Genomic DNA, 26,538 nt, shown 5'->3' with positions numbered 1-26,538 from the left:
GACACATTACGAAGCATCATCATGAATTATGTCCTCTTATATACTTAGTTTGATTCAGAAAACACATATCTAGGGCTATGGAGATTGTTCAACAGTCTAAGCGGCTACCTGGCAAGCACAAAGACCCAGGTTCAATCCCTAGTACCACATGCCCTGAAACCCCAGGAACACCTTGCAGGTCACCAAAAGAGGGTGTGGTAGCCTACACCTGTAATGCCAGCGCTGGGGAGGCTGAGACAGGATCACTTCGAGTCTGAACTGCATAGCAAGACTCTGTACTGAATGAATGAATGAATGAATGAATGACAGAAACACACACACACACACATCCTCTGGGTCTCTCCTAAAGAAAGGAAGGTGGACATGTAGCTTTATATTTCCACTTTGTGGTTCGTACCACACTAGGTTTTTTTTTTTTTTAATTAATCTTATTGAGAAACAAATAGCAATGAGACAGTTTCTGGTAGGACAGTTTCAATAATTAATACATTGCATACCGTTGTATTCATAGTACAAGATGCAGAAATGATATGCTGTCCAAATACTATTAATACAAATCTTTCTTCTCATTGAATTAAGAGAAAGTAACTATTTTATATATACAGATACAAAATGGTCATTTGTATCCTTTTTTTTTGTTTGGTGTTGTCAGAGATGGGTATTCCATTGCCATTTAAATATTGTAGGTGTGTGAATTCAGCAAAATATTCCAATATAGTCCAGTAGTCCATAATACTGGTGGGTTATCCATAGGACTGGCAACGTCAGAGGTTGTTGACTTGAGCCTTTCACAGCTCAGCATATTAATATGGCTTTACTTTTTATACCTCGTTTTTATACTTTTCTACTGGATGGTTAAGACCAAGATAAAGCAAGACCTATATAACAAAAAATGTAGCTTTTGTATCTGGCAAGGCCAGTCAAATCCCCTCAGGATTTACCCTGAAACCCTATATCACAGTTTACAGACTTTGTCAGTGTCAGCCCCTACCATAGTTCTGACAAGTAATCATGTTCCATTTTCCTAAAGCACAGCTCCTTCCTTCCCAGGGCTCCTTTTTACCACATCAGCATGTCTTCCCTTCAGTTTTTTGGGGGTTTTTTTGTTTTCGTTTTTTTTTAATTTTTATTTATTTATTTATGTGTGTGTGTGTGGCCAGCTCAGCCCACCAGGGGGCGGGGCTGGCTGGCATGTGGTGCTGGGGGATTGAACCGCGGTCCCTGTGCTTTTTTTGCTAAGCTTGTTCTAAGTAGGTGCTTTAGACCACTGAGCCATCTCACCAGCCCCATTTTTTTTTTTTTAATTTTTTTTTTATTTTTGGCAGAACCGGGGATTGAACTCAGGCCCTTGAGCTTGCCAGGCAAGTGCATATTCTACTGAGCCATCTCCCCAGCTTTTGTTTGTTTTTAGACAGGGGCTATGCAGCTCAAGCTGACCTTTAGCTCACTTTGTATCCCAACTTCATCTTGAGCTCCAAGTAATCCAAGCCTCCCAAGTACTGGGATTACAGATGTGTGCCAACACACTAGTCTCCTTCAGCTTTCTTCATACAAAGCCACTCTACTGAAATGCTGCAAGTATGTGTCTTTCTAACAAAAATAAAAACATCCCTGCTGGGGTGTCAATGGCCTCTAGAACCCCACATCAATCTAACGACATGAACTGTTTCCTTAGCAGATAAGGGTGCATCATACTTAATCCTGTTCTTAGAAAAAGGTCTCCCTCACATGAAACCTCCCATCTACCTTACAAAACTTTTCCCTATTACAGCAGCTCTCAGCAAACCTTCTCCCACAACCATTCCTCGTTCCTGTGAATGTGCTGTTTAGAGGCTTTCCACCACCTGAGGGTGGCATCCACATCCTGCTACTTCTGAACTCCCACAGACTTGGAGCAATGTTCAATTTAACACAAGCGCTGAACACTAATGAACAGCTCACAAAGGAAATACAAAAAAAAATCTATTAAAATGCTCTGAAAAATACAAGGAAGATTATCTTTTCAAGTAGTCATTCCATTTTAACAGTATTTTTGCAAATTTGAAAAACACTTGGTTAGAAATATCCTAACTGCATAACAATATAAAAAAATTAATGTGTCTAAGGTGTAGCCAAGGAGTGAACAATTTCAGGAACAAATACATACATAGATAAGAAGTAAATGCTTTCGTATCTATAGACTTACATCTTTCTCGATTTTTGCCTCTTCCTTTTTTACATTTCAGTATCAGTACAAACAACTCTTTCATTAGATAACTATAAAACACACATAATTAATTCAATCTTCTGATTAACATTCAGGTTTTGGCTGCTTCAAACAATGCTTACAATGTAAACTTTACACAGAACAGCAAAGTAGAAATTTAAAAATAGAAATTGCTATTTCAGTCAATTCTGATATATTTTAATCATGCTAGCAACCGTCAGAAATGAAAAAAATAAAACCCTTTAAAAATTATCAATTTATAATCCCACCAGCGCATCACCTGTATTTTTAAAAAGGACAGACAGGAGTTTACAGAAAGGAGGTTGGGAGAAAGAGAAGTCAGAAACTGGCCATAGGTCCACTGCAGTCATCAATCAATATCACTATTCCAAAGAACAAAGCGTTCCTAGGATCAGCTCTGAACTTGTAAAATCTGAGTGTTGGTAAACACCATGGTAAGAATCCTTCTAGCTTTAACATTCTTGCTGTCCTTGAATTTGCTCCATTTAAGAAATCTAGCCAACCATGGTAGTATACACCTCAAACCGCAGCATACAGGAAGGCAGCATACAGGAAGGCTGAAACAGGAGGATCACTGTGAGTTGTAGGGTCAGCTCGGCTACCCAGTTAAGTTCAAACCCAGCCTGGAGGGCCAGCAAGATGCTCAGTGCACTAAAGCTCCTGCTTAGGCATGCTTAGGCAAGCGCAGGGACCATGGTTCAATCCCCAGCATCACATGCCACACCAGCCCTGACCCCAGGGCCTGCTGAGCAGGCCAGCATCTGGGTATAGTGACACACACATGTAATCCCTGCACTGGGGAGTCTGAAAGCAGGAGGATCAAAATGAGTCCAAGTTTGCATAGTGAGACCCTGTAACAACCAAATGCATTAAAAAAAAAAAAAAGAAAAAAAAGCAAGCCAGTGTGGACTTTGTTGAAAGACCCAATAGAAGGAAAAATGCAGCCAGACAGGATGGTACAGCTCTGTAATCGCAGTTACTTGTAAGGTTGAGGTGGGAGGATTGGGAGTTCAAGGCCAGCCCAGGCAATGTAAAGAGGCCTTATCTAAAAAAGAAAAGATCTTTATATAATTTAGATACAAGTCCTTTGCCTGAGTGATTGTTGGTTTCCATCTTTTCCCCGATTTGTGGATTACCTTTTCATTCTATTGGTGATTTCTTTTCATCTGCAGAAATTTCTAAGATGAGATCCCAGTTGTTGATTCTGTGGAGTATTTCCCATGCCAATCAAATCAGTCTGGCTTTTATTCATTAAGTGTCTACTCCTATGTCTTCAAGATTTCCACCTACTTTCTCTTCTAGGATATTTAGTGTTTCTGTTTCAACGTTTAGATCTTCAATCCATTCTGACTTTAGTGTAACAGACCCAGGTCTAATTTTAGTTTTCAGCATGTGGAGAGCCAGTTTTTCCAGCACTATTTGTTAAAGAGGCTATCTTTCTTTCAGTGAGCATGTTTGGCTCCTTTGCCAATTATAGTAAAATGGAAAGACACTGAATTTAGGGATTAAACAATGAAGATAAGAGAAAGGAGAAAGGATAGGAAAAAAGGAAGGGGGGAACATGCAAGTAAATATATACACAACGGCTGAGATGTTATACTAATAATTTCCATCATTTTTTTGAAAATAGCAGTGGAAGGGCTGGGGAGATAGCTCAGCAGAATAAGTGCTTGCCTGACAAGTTCAAGGTCCTGAGTTCAATTACCAGTACAACCAAAAAAAAAAAAAGAAAGAAAATAGCAGTGAATGTTTAGAATTTTCATCTTGACTTAACTCTGTATGCTGACATCTGAGATCTGAGCAACTACATCAAGGACAGTAAAGTATAATACAAAACCCATGGTTGAATACCTCTCATCTTGGTCTTGTAAATGTATACCGTTTCTAATCTTATCAATTATTATACTCACTTTAAAGGTTTTTTAAAAGGGAAAAATTAAGATTTTTTGAAAGCAAGTGTTAATATTCAATTGTCCAATCTTGCATAACTATATCTGTTAATCTTGGCAGATCTGATAAAAAGCACATAAAAACCTTTTTTTTTTTTTTTTTTTGTGGCACTAAGGACTGAACTCAGGCCCTTGCACGTGCCAGGGAAACGTTTATTACACTGAGCCATCTCCCTGGCCCCATAGAAACCATTTTTAATTGGCTATTCCTGTTTTGAAAATCTGTAACACATGTATTGGTTTATGCTACCCTGTTTCTGTCTTTTTTAATTTGTTTTTTTCTTTTTTTTTTACTCTTCAAAATAAACTGAATTGAAATTCTGAAAAAATAAAAATAAAAATTTTTTTAAAAGGAAAAGAAAACTGTACTTTAAATACAAAAGTGAAATGCTCAAGCTTGTGGGCTATTTAGGAACAAACAAATGCAGGCAAAGTCAAACTGCTATACTGGGACAGTAAATGCTCTGATAAAAGCCCTGCTAGGAATTCCAAAATAGAAGCGAAACTGAGCATGGAGAAAATGACAACCTAACAGGAAAGATAATAAACCATTTCAAACTGAAGCATGGCAGCACATGCCTTCCATCTCACCACTTTGGGAGGCTGAGGCACAAGAATCACAAATTTAAGCCCAGCTTGACCAACTTAGCAAGATCCTGTCAGGAAAAAAAAAAAAAAGTTTAATATATAGATTGTTGATGTAACTCAGTATGAAGACCCTGGGTAGGTTCAATCCCCAGTACCAAAAATGTAAATAAAATTTCAAAACTGGATGTAAAAAGGACTGCAGTCATTTGAGGATTTTTTCCTTTTGTGTGTGTGTGTGGTATCAGGGATTGAACTCAGGCCCTTGCGCTTGTCAGGGAAGTGCTTATTCCACTGAGCCATCTCTCCCTGGTCCCTTAGGAATTTTCATAGTTTAAGATAACACATTAGTAAAGAAAACATACACATAGCCAAATGGCTATAACAAGCTAGGACCGAAGCACCCTGACAGCTACTGATCAATAAAAAGTCACAAACATCCTTTTCAAGTTTACCATTTGAGAGAGTAGATGTTAACAGAAAGTATGATTTGTTAAAGCCAAATAAAAGCCTTATTAACAACAAGTGACAGGATCACAACCCTGCTGTTGATAAACTGCCAACATACCAGAGGCATTCAATAAAGGGCTGCCCATTTAACATATTGCAGCTTTAGAATGAGCTTTAGAACCAACAGCTTTATGTCAAGGCAGGCCTACAACAAACCAGATGGAGCTGCTGCTGCTACTGCCTACGTTGCATGTGAGCGTGAATATACGTGCACATGCCAAGATGTGCACCACAGAGGCTCTCAGGCCCAGTAACCAACTGCTGGCCCTGAGGTGGGGCTGGCGCGGCATGTGGCGCAGGAGATCAAACTGTGGTCTCCTGCCCCTACCTAAGCCTGCCTAAGCAGGCGCTTTAGACTGCTGAGCTGTCTCGCAGGTCCCCCAGTAACCGTTCTTAAGGCTAGCAGCCCATGATTACAGCATTTACCTTAGACGTGGACTTCTCTCTGCTTCCAAACAGACGCAGTGCTAAGCAGAAATCAACCATTCTTCCAACAGCTAGAGGAAGTTACACAAGGATATTATGTGGCTGGCCATCCAGGAGCCTGCCTCCTTATTCCTGGCAAACACAGCCATGTCAGTACAACCCTGAGGCAGTATTTTTTTAAAAAAATAGCATGATTTCAAGCTATATAAACAGGTCAGAAATATATATAATAGTTTCAGACTAGTCAAACTAGTTATCATCAAGGAGACTACAAATGTATCTGGTAAATGGTAAAAAATTACTACCAGGAGTGAGTGGAAACATCACTATTAATATAAAAACGATCTTAAAACAAAAATATATCTAGTATCAAGCAGTTAGTTGCTATTACATAGCAATAAGTGGTATCCATAAAAATATAGAAATGCTCAGTAAAGTTTAAATATTAAGAATTTTTATTAACACTAATTGCTCAAATATGTAGGCCATAATGCCAACTTCATAACAAGAAACAAAGTTAAAACATCCCCATTTACAAATATTACATACATTTACCACCTTCAGTGTATCTGACTTCATAACTTTAAAGAAACACAACCTAATAAAAACATAAAATCAGTCCAGCGAGACAGCTCAGCAGACTAAGGGCTTGCTTAGGCAAGCGCAAGGGCCAGGGTTCGATCTCTGGCACCACATGCCGCAATGTGATGTATACCTGTAATCCCAGCACTAGGGAGGCAGTCTGAGCTGCATAGTGAGACCCTACACACACACACACACACACACACACACACGGAAAAAAAAAAACTAAAGACATAAAATCTACTATGTTCAACTATATTGGATTACTTTGCTGAATTCACACACCTACAGTATTTAAATGGTAATGGAATACCCATCTCTGACAAAACTAAACAAAAAAAAGGGGATATAAATGAAGGACCATTTTGTATCTGTTTATACAAAATAGGATAGATATACAGCTACTTTCTCTTAGCTCAATGAGAAGAAAGATTTGTACTGTGTTTGGACAGGATATCATGTCTGCATCTTGTCTATGAATAACTACTACAAAGACAATGTGCAATGCATTAATTATTGTAACCGTCCTACTAACCTGTTTTGAAACTGTCTCATTGCTATTTGTTTCTCAATTAAAGAAAAAAAGAAACAAAGCTGCAAGACATAATCATTCCTTCAAAGAACTTCCAATGTAGGTAAAAACAGTATTTTAAAGGGTGATTAAGAAGCTGCTACCCCAGTAGCTTCTCCCATCATCCTATAGTGATAAGAAGCTACTACCCCAGAGCCCTGGTCTCTTGCCAGTTCCCTGGCATCTCTGCTATTCATGCCAGAGGTATCATGAGAATTCAGCTCCTGAACTAAAATTGTTGTTACCTTTCTCCAAATCCCACCCAGTACAGCTTCTTTCTGCATACCTAGGAAAAAACAGCCTGGAATCTTAAAGCAGTGATAAAGATCCAACCCAACTAGAAAAGAAATATTTTATTCATATAGATAGAATAAACAGAAATATGTTACCTTCAAAAAGAATATATCAGATTAAAAGTAAAAGAAAACCATTAAAAAAAAAATTTAAGCACCAGAGTCCACTTCTCTGAGGAAACTAAGACTACATATAAGGAAGTTTAATCATAATAAACAAGTCAGAAAGATAGTACTTTAAAATATGTCATACCTTCACAAACTGTTTAGTTCTGATGATCTGTGTGAATGAAAAAAATAGTCAGATGAAGAATTTATTTCTCCCTCATTTTCTCCCTAACCTCTCTTTTATTCCTTGTCTTTTCTGATTAATTTCCCAGACTCTACCAATATATTACAAACACAGGGAATCTCTAGTATTTAGAAAAACTTGTCAGGTGTGATAAGCCAAGAAGTAGGGCTGTCAGGACACGTAAAACCTGCCTAATGATGCTGTCCTTAAAAGAACACTAAAATTTATTTCTTAACTGTAAAAAAAAAAAAAGTTGAAATAGCAGATAAAAACTAGATGGCATAAACCATTACAGTTCAACATGAACCTCTGAGGAACAGAAATTCTGTGGAAGCTAATATCTTAAGCCTACAAAATTGTTTGCCTCTATGTAAAGGAGTAAGAGACGCTAGGAGGAAAGATAAACTCAACAACTGATTTTCCATTAACATCTCCCCCAGCAGGTTAGCAGTCCCATAGGCTCTTAACCTTCAAAGTACAAATCTTAAAATTTATAATAATTTTTAAACTTTAACATGTGTCTTTTCCAGCAAATTCTAAATAGCAGATACTAACTATATTCACTACTATCGCCTCAATACACACGTGTGGCATATAATATGAACATAAATATTTATAAGCACAAAAAAATAAGAATTCCCATATATATATAAGGTGGCAAGATAACTGCTTTTTTTTTTTTTTATAATTATCCAACTAGACAGTCTTTTTTTTATTACATTTATTTATTATGTGTGTGTGTGGCCAGCTCAGCCCACCAGGGGGCGAGGCTGGCTGGCATGTGGTGCTGAGGGATCGAACCACGGTCCTTGTGCTTTGCCAAGCTTGTTCCAAGTAGCTGCTTTAGACCACTGAGCCATCTCTCCAGCCCAGGATAACTGCTTTTAAACTATTAAAATAACTGCATGGGGCCAGGAAGATGGCGCAGTAGAATAAGTGCTTCCCTGGCAAGTGCAAAGGTCTGAGTTCAATCCCTGGTTCCACAAAAAAATATAAATAAATAAATAAATCTGCAGAATAAGAAAGAATGGATCATCAATCAAAACCATGAATGAACAAACAAGGGAAAGCAAAATATCTTTAGGACCAGGAAATCAGACACAATAAAAACCATAAAATTTTACGTCTATGAAGATAAGAGGCCTAGGGACCAGGGAAATGGCTCAGTAGAATAAGCACTTCCTTGACAAGCGCAAGGGTCTGAGTTCAATCCCCTGGCTCCGCCAAAAAAAAAAAAAAAAAAAAGATAAGAGGTTGAGAGAAAACATTAAAAGTTTAAAGAAGCTACCAACAAAATGTTTACGTTTTGCCAAAAAGACATAGTGAACATTTTCAAATATTCATAAGCTATTAAATAAAATGTCATCAAATTTGCCTTTGAGACAATGCAAACAGGAAACAAGCCCAGGGAAGAGGAAGAGAGAGCTGCTAGTTGCTATAGTTCGAATGAGCAAATAGTCCATGTGTTAAAGGTCTGGTTCCAGGCTGGCACCAACAGGAGGTGCTAAAACCTTTTAGGCAGACCCTGCTCCCTTCCTCTGTGCTTTCAGAAAAGGGGTTAAGTAGTTTGTTTTGCCACACACCCCCACCAGGATATGCTGCCTCATCAGAGGGTTAAAAATATGAGGACAACTTAGTCATGGACTGCAACTTCCAAATCCATGAGCCAAAATAAAACTACAGCCCAAGTTAATTTTGTCAGATATTTTCTTACAGTAATGGAGTAGACTAATACTCCAGCCATAAACAAAAATTCTGTATGGATAAAGTTTCATGAAACTGATTAAGACGACTGAAATAAAATAAGACAGTATTTAAAATTTAGTAAGTAATTGTCTAGGGAACAAGGCAACATTTTACTCAAAATCCTGGAGTTGTGTTAGTTTTCTATCACTGTGACAAAACAACTGGAAAGAGGAATAATTTATCTTAGATCTCGGATTTAGGTTTCAGTCCATGGTGGGCTGGCTCCAAGCAGAACCATTAAGGCAGAAGGTAAACTCATCTTGTGGCAACTTGGAAGCAAGAGAGGGAAACTGGGAAAGGAAGGAGCCAGACACAAGATACCATCCCAAAAAACTCCCTAAGTGCCCATAACTCACTTCCTTCACATAGCCCCCACCTCCTAATAGCCCACTCAGCTATGAACTCATCAATGATTAACCCACTGACGATGTTAGTGCCCTCCTAATCAATCACTCCACTGCAACCATGCCTTCAACACAATGAGCCTTTTGGGGAACATGAAAGATTTAACTGGAATAGTAGTATAAATTTTATTTTTAAAAACCTACACCAAGAAATTAAAAAGTACATGTTCATTCACTAGGTTAAAGTTTAAAACTATAATTTGCTATAAAAATGGAATAACATAAAATGCTCTTCTATACCTATCTTCTTCATTTTATGATGTCCTAAGTTGTAACTAAACAGTGTGGAACATCCTTAGCAGGATCCCACTTGATTGCTTTTCTCTGTTCTGCTACTGTGCATAACCTGCTAAACCTATTCTCTATCAGGCAACCTGCTTGAAATACATGAAGAAAATCTGATGACCTTATTTTCCTAGGTTTACATGAGCTTCACACAGCACTATGGCAACATTTATACTCTAAAAGGTGTTAATAAATACAGAAATCAAAGAATGCATCAGTACTTTAGCCTCCCAATTTTAAGACATCATGGACTGAAAGGCACACTGCTAACCTCACAGCTTTGGGCTACATGATACCACACTCAGGATATATGTATGAGATACAAAATGTGAAAACTGCACATCCACGACATTAAGGAATAAAGTATTAAAGCACTAAACAGTTCAAAAACAGTTCCAAAGACTTACTAGATAAGTGCTGTCTTACTTTCAGTCTCTGTGATTTCATAGAACAAGTAGTGACTGAAAGACTAGTAAAATCACATTATTCTTCGTTTACTTAACAGATACAAATAAAACTATCAATATGACTCTCTAGTGCTATACTGTCTTTTTCCATATGATCTGTAGTCCAAATTTTGAGTTCATTGTAAATTAGACAAGTATTTTCTGAATTTCTACTACACATAATAGGTGTAAGATGTAAAGTAATTAAAACAGCAGGCGTGCCTTTTGAAGGAAGAAAATAGATATTATACTGAATCCATATTCTTTCCCATTTACCACCAATTTTTTTGACAAAGTTGATTTTACCATTAGAAGGTTGAATCTGATAATTAGACAAAGGTGAATGAGAAAGCCTCTAATGTGTATTTTGTTGTTCAAGTATGAACACTGCATATCCTACTGAACACCTAACATGGGTGGGGTGTTTTTGTCTTTGTTTTGTTTGTAACTTTCTACAAGCCCATCAGATTTGGATCACAACTGTTTTAAGACCCTAACAAGTTTAAAAGAATAGCCCTTATAGTTTTTCTATTACAACGAACTAGGGTTATCTGAATGTCACTTTCAATATGAATAGAACACTGAGTTTTGCAATTTTTCTTGATCTTTAACAGCATTCTAAAATAAAAGTCTGAAGACATTCCCTCGCTTATAGAAAATAACCAATCCATGCTTCATATGGTTCCAAAAAGTAATCCTGCAAGCCAAGACTGCCAGCTGGCACAGGAAGACATCAGCCCGTGATGGAATCATTTCCAAAAGTCACCTAGTCACAGCCCTAAAATTATCCATGCATACAATTCTGGTCCTGAGGAACAAATGGCAGTTTGTCTCCTGGAAATGATGCAGGAATCAAATTGGAGCTCTTTAAAAACATAACCTGGCACAACAGTCCTACTACTGAAGACCCAAACAAGATGAAGATGAGACACAGTTGTTACGAGGGTCATCCATTTTATCATAAAGCACCCCTAACAGAAGCAAGACGTTTTGCAAACACAGCTGAGCTGCCTCCTGGAATTGCCTCTCTGGCCTCAACAACCTTAAGCCTCAGTCAGCAGAGCTGCCAGAGGAATAAAGATCTTCTTTCTGGAGTCCATGGGAAAAGGTGCAAAATCAGCGGGTACATGTGAGTCCTGCATCCCTCCTAAGTGGTTGTATCTTTAGGCAAACCACTTGACCTCTAATTGTACACTATAAAAAAGAGAGCCCCACATCACTGCAACAGTACTGCACAAAGGAAATGCTCCATCTCCTGGTAGATGGTTTCGGATGGCTCACTATCAACTGCTGATTCCACATGGTATTTTCCCTAATAGTCAAGTCATTCAGCAACTAGAAACAGGTGGCTCTCTGCTGCCCCATTCCAACACACAACCAATTTGATTGACCACCATAAGACTTCTTACCCTGCATGCATTTTTACAAGGCAATAATTCCGAAGTTACTACAGAATATGCATAAAAACAGAAGAGAGTTCTTCACTCTTCCTGTCTAGATCACACATATTAGGAAATCCCTTTCTCCTGCACTGGATACAAGACAACGCTTATGGATTACCCCCCAAACTAAGGAATGAAAGAATGATAAAGCATACAGAATACTCCCCAGTTAGCCAGTTCCCATTGAGGCAAGAAACCCCTCCAACAAACCAAGAAGACAAAGCAACAACACAAGCTGCTCCACCACCTTCCATAATACAGGTGGGGGGTGGAGTGAGAGGGAAAAGGAAGAGAGGAGAAGGAAAGAGAACAAGCAGGAGCACAGCAGACAGAACTGAAAGAACCGACCAGAGAAAGCTACAGTCAGTTGCCCTGGGAACACCTGCTGTTGCTGAAAGACAGCCGTAAGATGTGAGGAAACCTCAAGAAAAAGGTGTAGCTTCGTTCCCTGAAAAGTGTCCCAGCTTCTGACCTGTTAACTGGCTCTTGCTTTTGGAACTGCACTTCCATGAGGAAAGCAGCCAAAGAAACACAACCATTATGACTTTCTCTTTGGTGTTTTGAAAAATAAATGTTATCCTCAGAGGAGGTTGTTGGCGTATATGCTGTTGAGAGGTTAACACTTTGCAGGCAAGGCTTGGCTTCATGTAGTCTCCCCCCCACCCCCCGCCCCCACATATACACATGTGCCTTAGGTGTGTTCTTCAGGGACAGTGGCAGAATTGAGACAGTCACAGAAGCATCTCTCTCCAGCTACAACTTAAAACTTGGCAGGTTTTCCCTGAATATTTTTTACCCTTGACAGGGCTTTTGAAAAACCAGCATTTACTCATACCACAAAAAAAATAAAAAAAAGTCAAAAGAAATAGAAATGATACAGCAGAGGAAAACAAGGGAACACAAAAACAAAGCAAATAAACATATTAAAAAAAAAAAAAAAACACTAAGAAAGCCAGTGTACAACAACCTAGCTTATCTCCTTATGCCCAGAATACAATAGGAACCTGCTCTCAAGCACCCAGTTTCTGCCATAAAATTCCTGGGTGTTGGGGGACTGGCTCATGATTTTTTTTGGTTCTTCGTACCCTCTGAAGCTTTTATTTATTTTACTTTGTTAGCTAAGGTTCCCCCCCCCATAATTTTATTGGGAAACAAATAGCAATGAGACAGATTCAAATCAAATTGGTAGGACAGTTTAAATAATTAACACATTGCATACTCTCTTCTTAGTGGTTATTTGCTGTACAAGATGCAGTCATGATATGCTATTTACAAACACTGTTAGAACAAATCCCTCTATTCATTAAGAGAACGTAACTATATATCTATCCTAATCACTTTGAATACATAGATACAAAATAGACAATTCATCTGTATCCCCCTTTTTGTTTAGTTTCATCCTCTGAATATTATAGGTGTGTTAACTCAATAAAATATTCTAAAAGAGTCCAGTACTCCATAATAGTATTGGGTCTTCCACTTGACTGGCAATTTCTGACATTGGCTCATGATTTTTTGAATTACCATTTTCTGCCTCCTCACCTTAAGCAGACAGACCAAGGAAGTAATGTTATAATAAGGACAAGGACACCCTATCAACTTCTCCAAAGCTCCCTCAGTATTAAGTACTCCTAAGGTGTGATGAAACAATAATGATTACACAAACTTTCTAGTTTCCAAGCATAATGACAACACAAAAACATAAAGGTTTTTAACATTCCTTAACAAAATTATACATAAACTTTAGACGAATCTTTTATATCTTCTAAACTCTGAAGTTAAAAATCAACCCGGGGCCAGGAAGATTGCTTAGTGGCATAAGTGCCTGCCTCACAGGCATAAGGTGCCTAGTTCAATCCCCAGTACCACAAAAGAAAATAAGTAAATAAATAAAAATAAATAATATTTTTTTAGGAAGCCAGGGAGATGGCTCAGTAGAATAAGCGCTTCCCTGGCCAGTGCAAGGGCCTGAGTTCAATCCGCGGTTCCACCAAAAAAAAACAACCCAATAATATTTTTTTAAATCAATCCAAACACAAAGGTCATTTTTATTATACAGTAAAAGCTTTGTAAGATAGATCCCCAACCTTCAGGGAGATAAAACATGTTTTTTTTTTTTTTTTTTTTAGCCAATAGTCAATTCCCCACCTATACTTAATAAATATACAGCCCTTGATCACATGCCACAAGGAACATCAAAAATAAGCAACATATTCACCTAAAAGAATCAGGTAACTGTAGAAAGTGCTTGGTACCAAGATTTTGATCTGTACTTCAAGCTGGCCTTGAACTCTAAGCGGCGGATGCTAGCCTTAAGCTCACAGGGATCCTCCCACCTCACTCAGCCTCCAGAGTGCAGGGATTACAGCATGTGCCACCATGCCCAGTTCAGTAACAAATATTTTTAAGCGCTACTCAAAAACAAGTTCAGGGGCCAGGGAGATGGCTCAGTGGAATAAGCGCTTCCCTGGCAAGCGCAAGGGCCTGAGTTCAATCCCCGGTTCCACAAAAAAAAAAAAAAAAACAAGTTCAAAATGCTTCTATTTACACTAATTTTAAAAACACAGTTAATTAATTTTCCTTGAGTGCCTGCCCAGGCAAGCACAAGGACCAGGGTTTAATCTCCAGCATGACAAGCCACGCTGGCCTTCCCTCAAGCACACATAGCCAGACCACCAAGACCGGGTGTGGTGGTGCACACCTGTAATCCCATAATCCCATCGCTGGGGAGCTGAAAATAGGAGGATCTCTTTGAGTCTGAGCTGCGTAGTGAGACCCTTTACCAAATGCATTCAAAAATTTTTCTTAGGTACTAGGACTGAACTCAGGGCCCTGAAATACATTGAACTCCTTTGCTATTTTGAGACAGGGTCTTAGTATGCACCAGCACACCTAGCTCAAAGCTAATTCTTTAAGCATACACCTTTAGTGCAATCTCTGGTTCCAAAGGGGGGGAAAATGCCTTTACTCACACGCAAAATAAAAATTGTGCTACAGGCTGTCCAATTTTTTTAAATGTCAAATTAAGCTCCTACTATTGTGGAGGGCTTTCCTAAGATCTTAAATACAGGGGTGCACTCTGATTCATTATTATAACTGGCCTAGCTCAAGTGGCTGCCAGGAGAGCAAGGCTTCATGGACATCATTCATCTCCAGAAGCTACATTTATGCTGGATGGATAAAAAAGATCTTCATATGTGTTTGCCAGGCGAAACAAAAGTTAACTAGAAATGTAAGTGCTTACAGTCACCAAAAGGAAGGCTCTACACTGACATTTTCTTCCTACTTAGCATTCATCTGCATTCAGCTCACTAGACATTAACACACACCAAAGTTGCTCTCTGCTATTCAAATCATGCTATTATGCTCAGGAGTAGATTAATAATATCCACCTTCCTTATTGTAAAATAAAATTACAGCATTGGTCCAAACATGACATGTGGAGCCTCTTTATACTTCTGCTGGCGCATCACTTGCTCTACTGCACACATGGGAGAAAGCTTTGCTAAAGCTGCCCTGCTATTTCCAGAGGAGGAGAAAAGGCTGAAGGCTAAAAAGAATAGGGGGAAATGGAAACACACATTCACAAACCTCACTTCTGTCCTATCAGCTTATTAAGAGCCATATGAGGGCAGAATGTCTTTTCTAAGCTGACATTATCAACAAAGAGATGAGCAGGTGGGACCATGAGCCTCTACTAAACAATTCATAACATCACATCAGTTTCCACACCACCTAAAAGCTTCTGCTGACCCCGCGCATCTGAAAAAAGCAGGCAAGTAGTAAGGTGAAATCCCCCCCCCCCCAAGGCCTAAAATCTCAGGAGGAAAGAGGGAGGAAAAGGGTTAGAGAGAGCACATCTGAAAAAAAGGAGAAACTTTTGCTATCAGATTAAAGGAGAGGCCCAAGACTTCCTTCACCATAGTAAGGGAGACTACAAGATCTAAATTCATAATGTACAATCTAAATTCAAACGTTATTTGTAAACACAGAGGGGGGAAAAAACTATAAAATCTTTAAAACAACTGTTTAAAAACTGTAGCAGCAGAGTCACAAACACAAACATCTACAAAGACCAGGTGGTGAGGGCCAGCCAAACAGCTAAGCAGATTAAAGCGCCTACTTGGTGCTGGAGCTGGGGGCTCCCCAGGATCACCCCACCCCCAGGGAGTGGAGGCACTGAGAGACAGCAATTGAGACTGGGCGTGGTAATACACACCTATAATCCCAGCTCTTGGGAGGCTATAAACAGGCAGATCACTACAAAGTCCGATCTAGTAGTGAGGCCCTGAAAACCCTGTAGACCCTTCTCGAAAATAAAAAAAAAAAAAAAGACCACGTGGTAACAACAAACCACAACTCCTCTGAAGAGGATCAAGGAGGAGGAACACTATCTCAGGTGCTAACTCCCTACAACTCTTTTAAGAAGCGGAAAAAATAGGGCTGGAATTCCTGTGATATCTCTGCAACACCAAATCAGTAATTCACAACCTCTTAAAATACAATTCAGACCAAATTAAATAGCTCCAGGCCATGTACTGCCCTAGGGCCACCATTTGGTATCCTTAGCTCCAAGGACTTCTCTTATACCCATTACTCCTAACAGCAGGACTTTGTTAGGAAAGATACTCTTTTTCAGTGAGTACACGTAGCAAAATGCATCAAGGACAATGCAAGTTTGAGTAGGAAAAGAACAAGTGAGTATCCTGTACTAGATCCAGCATTACCAAGACAAAAGCAGAACCTACACAAGGCTCAGCAGCACTAACTGGGAACAGAGGCACTTTGGCAGCACAGAAAGTAAACAAGGAAGGTTAGTACACACAGGTTAGAGAAGCCACACAGGGAGTTCAAGTTTTTCCATATGAAGAAAGAAAGGTATGGAAAGGTAAGAACTCATGACCATGTTAGTCTTCAGAGTCAGTCACTGTCACAGGACAACAAATATCTGAAAGGTTTAAACCAAGTAACTCTGCAAAATCAGTAAGCAGCACCTAGAGAGGAGAAAAAAGTGTGGAATAAACTCATACAAAAACAGGCCTTACCTGGGATCAGGTTATAAAAGCTTGTTCGCTCTATAACAAACATTGTATATTTAACACAGTCTGGAGAGCTATGAATAAAAGGTAGGTGACCTCCCCCCACGTCAGCAGATGCACAGCTTGTGAGCAGCAGCAGCAGCAGCAGCGGCGGCAGCGGCAAAAACAGAAAATCTCACTTTTTTTATTTTGAAAAACAGCTCTGAAGCAGCAAGACCAAGTGCAATCAGCTGCAGGAATATTCTTCCCACCTTATGCAATTTGCTGAATTTAATTCCAAATACACAGTCATTTACTTGAAAGTATCTCTTACACTTCTGATGTACACAATGCTGCCTAAAGAATAAAAAGGTGTTAAACGTCCTTTAAAAAAGTGAACAAGTGACCAATTTTCAATGACTTACTCGGCTGGACATCTATCAATGACTTTTCACTTGTGGCGGTGAGAAGGAAATGAAACAAACCCAAGGAAAATGTATTTCTATAAAAATTCTATCTTGTGGGATTATTACTTTTTTTTTTTTTTTTTTTTTTTTTGCGACAGTCTTGCTATGAAGTGCAGACAGGCCTTGAACTCCCTTATGTAACCCAGGCTGGCTTCAAAATCACTGCAAGCCTCCTGCTTCAGGATCCTGAGTCCTAGGATTAGAGATGTGTGTCACAAGATATTAAATAAAAGTCAAAACATGAAAAGATTAAATAAAACTCAAAAAAAAAAATTCAAGAAAATACAGATTAGGCTGGGGATCTAGCTCAGCAGCATGGTTCCTGCCCTGGCAAGTGTAAAGTCCTGAGTTTGATTCCCAGTACTAAAAAAGAATATGCAGACTGATTATTTTAATGTAAATGCTTAAATTTTAAAATCATTTTCTCACTGAAAAAATATGAAAAATTTAAATTAAGAAATTTATATTCCTGGAATGTTAGCTGGCTAAATTCTCATAATCTTACATTCACATGTCATCTTTTAAGCATCATTTATATTTTCAAAGAAAATACATTTTAAATTTCCAATTACCATCAGAAATATAAATATCTACTTCTACACTGAATGCTCGAAGTCACAGCTCTCAAAACCCTGCAGTTTTTTTTTTTTTTTCTTCTAACTCTACGGTAGAAATAAACGTATGACGGTATGTTATACGACTATAGGTAGAGCTTAGTGGTAGTGTACACACAGCATGCATAAGAAGTCCTGGGTTCAACCTACAGTACCAATAAAAGTTTATAATACAAAGACAAAATGTATGAAACCACTGTACAAGAATCACTTATTACTATCTTTCCAAATCAGTAAACACTACCTAAAAATCCTGGACTTCAATATGCTCGTCTTTAATTTGGTCTTTGAGATGAGGAAAGAGAGGTCAAAATACAAAAAAAAGAAAAAAAAATAAGTTAGAAATCAAGGATAAAGTCAACTGAGACAAAAAAGGGGAAAAAAAGGTTTCCAGCCCACTATTTTCCACCTGGCCCTGCTAAATTAAGAATTTTAACATAAATGACAAAAACCTACTGAGGCAAGACAACTCAGGAGATAAACTGGCAGCACTGTACTCATAAGAAAACCTTACCTATGAAATATTTGTTTACGAAAACAGGATGGATTCTAAAACGGCACAGACAGGCAAGTTCAGTGTCAGACTTCAAAGAAAAATGAAATCTACACTTCTGACTAAAGGGCAGACAAAAACCTGTCTAAGGTTCACCTCCAACTCTCAACAGTGTACAACTCTTGATTCCTAAAGTCCTATTTACCAAATATGATAGAACCTCAAATGCAACGCCAGGCGGTACAAACTTAAGGAAATTTCTATATATGTGTATTTCTCTTGGAAGAAAAAGCCTATGACTTTCCTCAAATACTCAGAGATACTTGAGTCCCTCAATATTTACAAATTTTTACAGTTTTACAGTGACTTCACAATACGATTAAAAAAAAACGCTAAGAATTCAAACACTTCTCACCCTCTATTCTAATCAAGATGTAAAATTAAGTCAAGAAAGCAATGAGATTGAATATTAGTAACAAAAAACAAAATGAAATAAAATCCCACCTTAAAAGTTTACTCATTTGATGTTTATGAAAATAAAAAAGTTTGTCACATTCCACTAAGTGTTTAAAAATGATGAAACAATGAACATCTCACAACAAAATTCTGGAGGAAAAAAAGCTAATCATTCAGCATATCAATTTCATTCTTATAACAAACTTCTTAGTATTAATCTATCACTATTACACAAGGAAAAAACTAGTAAGTACCTTAACCTAAATGTACCCGATGCTAAGAAAAATCTGCAGTATAAAAGGAAACATAGTGGTGGCCCACACTGGGGAGCTGAAAACAGGAGGATCACTATGAGCTCAAGCTGCATAGAGACGCCGCACAACAACAACAAAAAAGAAATGTTTATTATTTCACCACAAATAAATCTAGTTCAAAAAAACTGAAAAGAACTATTAAAAATGAGAAAGGTTTGTTAAACCTTGTTATTTTCAGTTGCAATGTGCCACAACAAAAATCAGTAATACAGATATATAGTAAGAAATGGCAAGTTTTTAAAAAACGGAGAAAAGAACACACTTTTTTTTTTTTTTTTTTGAACCGGGGATTGAACTCAGGCCCTTGTGCTTGCCAGGGAAGTGCTTACTCTACTGAGCCATATCCCCGGCCCCTACACCTAATTTCTTAATAACCTACAAATCCATTTAATTCTAACCCCATGTCACCTATTTTTATGATCTTCTTGGTTCCTTTACCTTTTCTATTTCCAAAGCCTTATCCTTCTATTCATGAAAATTTTTTATAAGAAAAACTAGTATCTGTCATCTTATAAAACTATTTAACAATATTCAGAGGAAAAACGTCAATAAGAACATCAAAAAAAATTGATGTATTCAAAGACCAATTCCTAGCTCTGAGAAAACACCCTTCCCAAAGCAGGTATTTCAGCCAGGGTGATAGCTCAGTGGCATAAACACCTGCCTGGCAAGCACAAGGTCCTGAGTTCGATCCCCAGTGTAGCAAAAAAAAAAAAAAAAGGTAGATATTTATTAAAGGTCAGTCTCCAAAATCAAAGTAATATTGAAGGGGAGGACCATGCAAAAATATAAGCAGTCCAACGGTGCTCACACAACAGTTACCTTTTGTTTTATACTACTGAATAATAGGTTAGAGACAGGAAATCTTCTTCCCTTAAAACTCTCCTAGTTGCCCTGATAAAATGAAATTTATAATGTGTATCATACAAGCAAATCTATTATTCTGTTAGTGAAAATTTTTCTAAATACTCCATAAATCCTAAGATCTTACCATACTAATTTTTACTTAAAGTTTAGATCCAAAAGTTATCATTGAAACTATGGTAAAACATATAATTTTAATGTACAAAAGCCCTAAAATAAATATACTGTCTTTCAAACCTAAGTATCCTCTATTTCTGTAGTACAGATTTCTATTACTGGAAATCCAAAAGGAATAAGCTAGTACTGAAAGCCTGCTAGTATTGTAAACCTAATAAATATGAAATAAATGTTCTTCCTAAATTAGAAACACAAGACATGGCTGATTTGGCATTAAATCATAGTATGTGTGTTCGGCAAGTAACCAGACCAGAGAAGACTTCCACAACAAGAAAAAGAAATCAGCTTAAGTGAATATTTCACATTTTACATCCTCCGGAGAGCTGGGTGTGGCAGAGACAAGGGCACAAAGCCTACAAACATTTCTACATTATATCAACAAAGCAGCGAAGCATCTAACCAGGATAAACTGCCTAACCTTACGCCCTGTGCAAAATAAAAAGCAGCATCCTCTGGTTCAAAAATTGTTAAGAATTGCACTGGTGGGGGTCAGGGATGCAACTGCAGAGCTCCCAAGCCTATAAAGCAGCCCTGCCCTTAACCAAGTATTCAAAAAAAAAAAAAAAAAAAAAAAAAAATCACCAAATAGCTCAGCGGATTAAAGCGCCTGCAAGCAGGCACAGGGCAACTGAGACTGGGCATGGTGGCACGCACCTGTGATCCTAGCTCTTGGGAGGTTGTAAACATGAGGATCGCTATGGGTCGGATCTAGTAGCAAGACCCTGAATACCCTGTGGACCCTTCCCTAAAATACAAAAATAAAATAATTTTTTTTCAAAAAAAGTACTGGCCGGGGAGACAGCTCAGTGGAATAAGTGCTTGCCTGGCAAGCACAAGTCCTGAGTTCAATCCCTGGTACCACAAAAAAATAAAAAATAAAAAAGTACTCATACTAAAATTACTTTTATTAAAGAAAAAAAAAAAAGAACTGAAACATGATAGCTTACTATGATATTTCCCCTGGCCAGCTGAATAGTGAAGGAAAATGAAAGACTTGGGGTGAATTGCTATGGACAGGTTTCCTACAGGGTGGCACACCACCCAGGCCCAGCTACAACCCCCAACAAAGCTGCCAAACAACCCGACCAGGTCAAGTAACAAACCTGTCTAGACTCTCTCACGTCCAACCACGGTGGACGACAAAGGTAGCAAGCAGTACGATAATGTAGATTTAATAAGACCTCAAATGAGAGCAAAAAATTGACCTACTCATGTAAACAAGAGATCAAAAAACAAACTGAGCATTTTGGAATATCTAGTTACACAGGGAGAAAAAAAATTAAGAATAATTTACCACTGTGGTATGGTGTCATACTAATACCTGAAAGGCATTACAGATTTCAAAAAATATTATTTTTTAATAAAAAGAAAACTGATTCTAGTTTAGAAGTTAGTGTTCTTGATCACTCTGTCCTGTCCTTAGAGAGCTGGGAATCAGTTCTAGAAGACAAATTTTTTTTAAATCTTAATTTTACATTAAAACATATAAGACAAAAATTACATTCATGGTAATAAGAAAAGTTCTAAAGACTGGAATAGCTGCAGGTAGGTGTTTACAAAGATTCATCTAGGAGCAGGTGTCTGTGTACAAAGCACCAAGTTCTTCGCGGTTCAAGGAGGTGGACAGCAGAAAGACCACTTAGGGCCCAGTTCTTCCCTCACCTTTTAGGGAGGTGATTCTCAACTAAAACCGCAGAAACTGGGCCAACATCTTATTATTCCTCTGCTGAAGCAGCATTAACTAGAACTTCCCAACACCCCAAACCAAAAAGGAGCTCGAAGTAACCAACGTATCTGAAAACGAAACACCGTGATAAATTAAGAGGTGGGCTGACAAACACTGACCAGGCCTGGGTACCTGCTCCACACAAGGACGCGCCTCTGAAGCCACCCACCCACCCACCCCACCCCGAGGGGCGCGCGTGCAGGCCGAGGCAGCCCACTCCACTTCCCCACACCACAGGCTATGCGGTGGCCGAAGCGCCCAGAGACAGGGCGGACACGGGCTCTGGGGCTAACTCAGTCTCTGAAGGGCAAAAAACTTACTCCCCCAAAGGTGGCAGCACAAAGGTGCCCGAACAGGCACCTCGGGCTTGTCCAACCTACACACTTTCTCCCATGTGCTGCATGTCCTACTCGCAACCCGACTTCTCTACCGCTCGCCAGCGTCATCCTCCAGACACTCCGTCCTCGCCTCACTTCGCCCCATTTCCAGGAGGGCTCCGGGCGGAAGCGTGCCCTCCACCGGGCCTGAGCGGTGTTAAATCACCACTCCCACGCTCCTCCTAGGAAGAACAGCCCGCAACAGAGGCGGCACACTTCCGGTCGGCCGGGCCGAGGCACCATTTTCCACGCCCAGAGGCCCAGGGAGGCGCCGGGGTCCAGCAGGCCGGGTGGGGCTCGGCGTCCCAAGATGGAGACTCCAAGGCGGCTTCCGCCACGGGGCACAGGCGCAACTCGCTGCTGGAACCGTCTAGAAAACTGGCTCAAGGGCAACTGGACAGCGTCTCAGTGTTACTCAAGAAGGGGAATGCTCCCCTCCGGGTCTGTGTGAGGGATTCTACGCGGACTGTTTGCTCTCAGGTCTGAGGCGGAGCTGCGTGTTTATCAGGGCAGTGATTTGAGGAGGATCATGAGAACATGAAGTTTCACGAAGCTGTTTTGTCCTTGCAGAGGTACAAAATCACATCTTGGCATTTAGAAGCACCGTTCTCGGGGCCAAGGAATAAAGAGCAGTAAATCACGGGTAGCAGGTCCTTCTCCCACGTTCTCAGAAAATGTAGGGGGGCAAGACAGAAGATGGGATCAGCATAAAGATGGTCTTTGAACACCCAATTTTGAACGGCCACCTGGAGAGTGACAACTTGGGCTGGTGCGGGGCTCACGCCAGAAGCCAGGTGTCGCGCTGCAGCCCTCCAGGCGACAGAGCAGGCTTTTCCCGCACCGAGGAGGGGCGCCCGCCGCCCTGAGGGTGGCTGGTCCGGAGCCGAGGACCTGCAGCGGCCGCTCGGGCGCGGGCCGGCGGGCAGGCTTCCTCCCCGGGCGCACGCTCGTGCCCTGCCCGCCCACCCGCGGCCTCGCGCCTCCTCCGCACCGCGCGGGTCTCCCGACGCCCCTGGAGCGAGCGCCACGCAGCGCGGGCGGCGCACACGGAACCCGCGCGCAGCGTCTGGCGGGAGCGCAGGGACGCCCCTCCGCGGAGCTCGCCCTCTCGCCAGCGGCCCCTCCCGCCGCCCCGCCGAGACACTCACCTGCGTCCCCGCGCAGCCTCCCGCTCAGCTCAAGCGGCCGCCCGCACGGGTGCGTCCACGCCCCGCACGCTGCCAGGCGCCTCTGGCCCGCTCGGCTCCCGCCACCCCCACTGCCGGGGCCCTCGGGCGGGCGGGCGGGCAGGGAAGGGGCGGTGCCTCCGCCCCAGCACCCAATTCCCTCCTCTCCCGCCCAAGAGGCCGCGCTTAAGGAACTTCACCGGCGCAGCCTCCGCCGCCCCCGCCAGCGCGACCGCCCTTCTGGCCTCGGCCGTGCCCTGCCAGGCTAGCGGCAGTGTGCACAGCGCCCAACCTCGGCGCCCGCCCGGGAGACCCGGGCAGTTGAGGCCCGTCCCGCCCACACCCCACGCCCCCCGCACTTGCCTGCGACGACTCGGAGCTGCAGCTACTACGGCTCTGCCGCGGAGGCGTCGGAGTCGCTGCCGGCGGGCGAGCGGGCGGGCGGCGGAGTGGGCTGCCGGAGAGTGGTGGCGGGAAGGCGCCCTGGAACCTGGCGGAACCCGGCCCCGCCCGCGCCGCGCCTCAGACCTTGCGCCCGCTCCTCAGTGACGCCCAGCGCCGCGGGCCGCAGTTTGTAGCCGGCCGGGAGGAGGGGCTGCCTGGACGAGCGCCAGGAGGCGGGGCCGGGACGAGTTTCCTGTGCTGGGGCGGCCGCGGCGCGTGCCCTCCCCGGCCACCCCGCGGGCCGCCTCCAGTCGGTCCTTGACCTACAGGGAGCGCCGGCTGCCGACGTGGGCTCTGTCCCTCGGGCTCCCGATTCCCACCAGACTCCTCCACGAGGTTTCCCAGGACCGTAGTGGGAGAGTGAATGCGCCTGGAGGCGGCGGCTTCCAGGTGCAAGTTTGCAAACCCCGAGCCTTCGAGCGCTCGCGGGGAGTCAGCAGCTTGCTCGGCGCAGGGGTTACTTTGACATACATGTGTGTATCATCAGAATGTGCATACATCTATGGCTAGCAGACGTGAAAAGCTCTTTTCTCCATGCTTTACAACCAAAACAACTCCTGTCCCCAGATGTAAAGCTAAAGGCTTAATCCCCATCTGCCCTTCCGCCTGTCTAGATAGACTCTAACGCTTAAATAAGCCCGAAGTACCTGTGCCGGGTGCTACACTCTGCTCCAAACGCAAAGTAGTAAGTCTTGCGCTCCACTGTGCAAGCGCCTGCCGCTAGCCTCATCCTTTCTTCCAGTGCTCCGCGCAAGCCCCAAAAAGGCCAACTCTTCACCGAAGGGACGTCCCGCGGCTGCCCAGCCTCGGCCCGCCCCCTTGCCCAGCTCCGGATATAATCAGATTTTCTTTAGAAAAACCTGTGCCCTGTCCTCGACCCAGACCCATAACTGAGAGTCAAAAACGAACCCTGAGCCACGCGGAGAGAGCACGTTTTTACACCTGTTTAGCCACTTAATTGCGAGAGCACCTGTCGTTTCTTTTTTTTTTTATTGCAAAGGCTTCCGTTTTAACCTTCCCCCCTAAAAAACATTTAAAATATCACCTGTCATACCTACCTGAAATTGCAGGAGGTAAGAGAAAGGAACTGAGCAGTGGGCGACTGAGTCGCCGCAAGAACGTGACCGAGGTTACAGCTTCAAGGGCATGCTGCGGGTTTGATGCAGCAAGGTCTGCTAAGGGCGCCCAGCGCTCCCCGCCCCCATGCGACGGGCGGGGCGTGAGGGGAGAAGGGAGGAGGACTCCTCTAACCTAAGGCGGAAGTGGGGGAGGCGAATTTACCCTCTTGAGCGAAGTCACGGGCATTATAAAGTAGAGGACTCAACCTTAGGCGAAATAAAGACTGGCCATCTCTCAACTTGGGGGACCCACACTGTGGACACTAGTAACTTAACTGGTTCTATATCAGCATTTCCATGCCATTCAAAATCAGATTTACAATTAAATGACCTTAATTGACATTGTACGGGTTCCTGAGAAAACTACTCAAAGCGCCTGCGCCTTTTTGACCTCCCTCTAAAGAGTTAATTATAATATTCCTACCCCAGGCAGGTGAGACTGCAAGGAACATCAGTTTCCAAACGTTAGGCGAAAATAGGCCTACCCAATTTGCCACTCCAAACCTCAAACTCTTAAAATGCCCTACACCTCACTTCCTGAAGCTGTCTTCCTTGAAGTTAGGGGAGGGAAAGTTCCCCAGGTCAACTAAATCACTTCTGTCTAAGGTCTTGCATTTCGTGAAGAACTCCAGAAATGGTCAGCTTTATAAATCCAGGTGTCTGTGCAGTGGTTTAAAAAGGGAAAGGGAAAGCCATAAAGACCTGCAGGAATAAGTAAGGACAGTAGGGTTGTTGTGTTTTTTGTTTTTTTTTTTTTGTTTGTTTGTTTTTTTTCATTTGATCTCCTAAACGGTGAATCTGAAACAAAAAAAAATTTGAGGGCTTGCTCAAATTCTGACAAATCTCTTCAGTGTCCCATTTAATTTACGTAGCCATTTTACAAGGAAGACTTATAGGCCCAAATAGATTTCCTATCTGTCTGTTACCCAAAACACAAACACCCTTTTCTTGACCTTTCAAAACTGGCTTTCAATTAGGTAAATAATTTCTTCCAATTACTATTGTGTGTTTTATACTTCCTTAAATCCACTTGAAACCTACTTCCCATAGGTTGCAGTTAGAAGTGTAGGCCTATGAAATAAAATACATTCGTCTCCCATCCACACCACCCTGAGGACAGGGGTGTAGAGAAGGACCGAGGGTTTAGAATCTTAACCAACGGGAATGTTCGGACATGCGTGGGGGAGGGGCTAGAATCTGTGCTTTTCGGGGCCAAAGTAATACAGAGACATCCACCCCGTCCAGCAGTGTTAAAAGAAATACTAAATGGTTGGCTGTGTCCTCTCACCCTCACTACAATGCAACCAGACCTGCAGCTGGTAATTACAAGAGAAAACACCTAATCTCCACATCAGTTTTGAAAAACCATACTTGAAAATGGAAAATGGGAAACGTACCCTCCAATCCCAATTTTACCACAGTTGTATTGCTCTCCGATTAATTCTTTACAGACGTGAAATAGGTGGGTACCTAGCAACGTGCTGGGCATAAATTAAGCAACAATGGCCACGCGAGGTCCTGTCGGCCGCTGAGAGCCCATGGTGGG

At 41.6% G+C, this 26,538-nt stretch overlaps 1 protein-coding gene across 18 annotated transcripts in view; it reads right to left on the bottom strand.

The window, feature by feature from the left end:
* Elavl2 (ELAV like RNA binding protein 2) overlaps positions 1 to 26,538 on the bottom strand; it is a 175,174-nt gene that overhangs the window by 121,680 nt on the left and 26,956 nt on the right. For 4 of the 18 annotated variants that reach the window (XM_004638555.2, XM_023723500.1, XM_023723502.1 and 1 more), the window contains exon 1: positions 24,933 to 25,292. The exons of the other annotated variants lie outside the window; for them this stretch is intronic. The gene's annotated coding sequence lies outside the window, so the exon portion shown is untranslated. Of the gene's footprint in view, positions 1 to 24,932; positions 25,293 to 26,538 lie in introns of those variants that run through there. 18 annotated transcript variants of the gene reach the window in all.

The sequence above is a fragment of the Octodon degus genome, unplaced genomic scaffold (assembly GCF_000260255.1).
Source record: "Octodon degus isolate 3935 unplaced genomic scaffold, OctDeg1.0 scaffold00099, whole genome shotgun sequence".
NCBI classification, from domain to species: Eukaryota; Metazoa; Chordata; class Mammalia; order Rodentia; family Octodontidae; genus Octodon; species Octodon degus.
Note: the sequence above shows the minus strand (reverse complement) of the source record. Positions and strands in the feature narration are given on the sequence as shown.